We start from the raw sequence: 1,358 nt of genomic DNA on the forward strand, positions 1-1,358 counted from the left end.
TGGACTAAGAGCTTTATCTCTTATTCTTTATCCTCTCTTTCTATCTTTCTCTCTCTCATCCTTTCATTCCCCTCTACTTCCCTTCCCGCACTGGGTTGTATGCAGGTGAGCTCCCTACCGAGCTGAAAAATATCCCAAGTGCACTTCCTTTCCTTTTCCTTCCCACCAAACCACCACCCCTGATGAGAACACCAACCCGCACGGGTAGTGCCTTCAATCTGCACAAAATTGCGTAGTGGGTGAAGTAGATGCATCTAATAGGCATCACAGATTACTGTGAGGGGAAACCAAGCAGCGTAAAAAATAAACAGAAATCAAGCTAAATCGCCCAGTCTGAGTTTTACGAGCAAAATGAAGTAATCATTGTCTGTTGCAGGAAACAAAAAAAAAAAACATAAATAATGTAAAAAGTAAGAATTCTAGGAAAAGATCACGGAATGCCAAAGGATTTCGCGTATCCCTAAACAAACAAACAGCGAAAAATACAAATCATAAAAAACTTGAAATACCAAAATTTCAATAGTACTATGTAACACTTTCGCGGTTAAAAGATGAAAGTAAATTTAAATATTCAAACTCGCGAAATGGCAAAGGTTCAATTAAACTCGATCCTCGGGTCAATAAATATAAAAAACTATGAAAAAGCTAATGCAGAACCTGTTGGTGTTGGCGAATTTCTTTAGCTTTTTTACTGAAACGTACGGTTCCCGAAACTCAGAGGCGCAGGGCAGTTCTTACAGTGTAGTAGACAATCGTCGAATCTTTCTACCTTCTTACTGTGATAGCGCTAAGCAAACCACAAACCAGGTCTTGCTCCTTGGGAGCACCCGATTGTTTTCTGAGCGCTCCGCCGTCCTTCGGGGCAGCCGTGATCGTATAGTGGTTAGTACCTTGCGTTGTGGCCGCAATAACCCAGGTTCGAATCCTGGTCACGGCATGTTTTTTTTTGTTTTCAATAACAATTCATCACATTCGGACACACTACAGACCAACCCCCCAACAGTTTCCTCCCTCACAATACAACTCACCAACGGTGAAAGACTCATACATAGTTTATCAGCTCCCCCACAACCTGCTCCGAAACAAAACATCTCCAAACGAACACTCACCTAAATGCGTCTTCTGCCCCACGTCAATTACACTATACCAAATATGGTGGGCATGCCCAAATAAACCACACCTAGCTTCCAACCCCAACCCTACCTCTTCACAGTGGGTATAGTGCTATTAACGATGGTGCACCATCGGTGGATGGTGCCCCATGAGCTTATGCGTACCTTGTATGCACAAATTCAATCAAATCGCGGCTACAATTGTGGTATAACATTTTTTAAACCTTCCCCGAATAAGGGGAAAAT

The 1,358-nt window shown here is 42.5% G+C and overlaps 1 non-coding gene across 1 annotated transcript; it reads left to right on the plus strand.

Moving 5' to 3' along the window:
• The first annotated feature begins 865 nt into the window (after nucleotides 1-865).
• Trnah-gug (transfer RNA histidin (anticodon GUG)) lies at nucleotides 866-937 on the plus strand. Its single transcript has one exon. It is a non-coding gene; the product is annotated as a tRNA-His (tRNA).
• The last annotated feature ends 421 nt before the right edge of the window (nucleotides 938-1,358 follow it).

The sequence above is a fragment of the Haemaphysalis longicornis genome, unplaced genomic scaffold, assembly GCF_048455015.1.
Source record: "Haemaphysalis longicornis isolate Haplotype H1 unplaced genomic scaffold, Haemaphysalis longicornis Haplotype H1 scaffold_7, whole genome shotgun sequence".
Lineage (NCBI taxonomy): Eukaryota > Metazoa > Arthropoda > Arachnida > Ixodida > Ixodidae > Haemaphysalis > Haemaphysalis longicornis.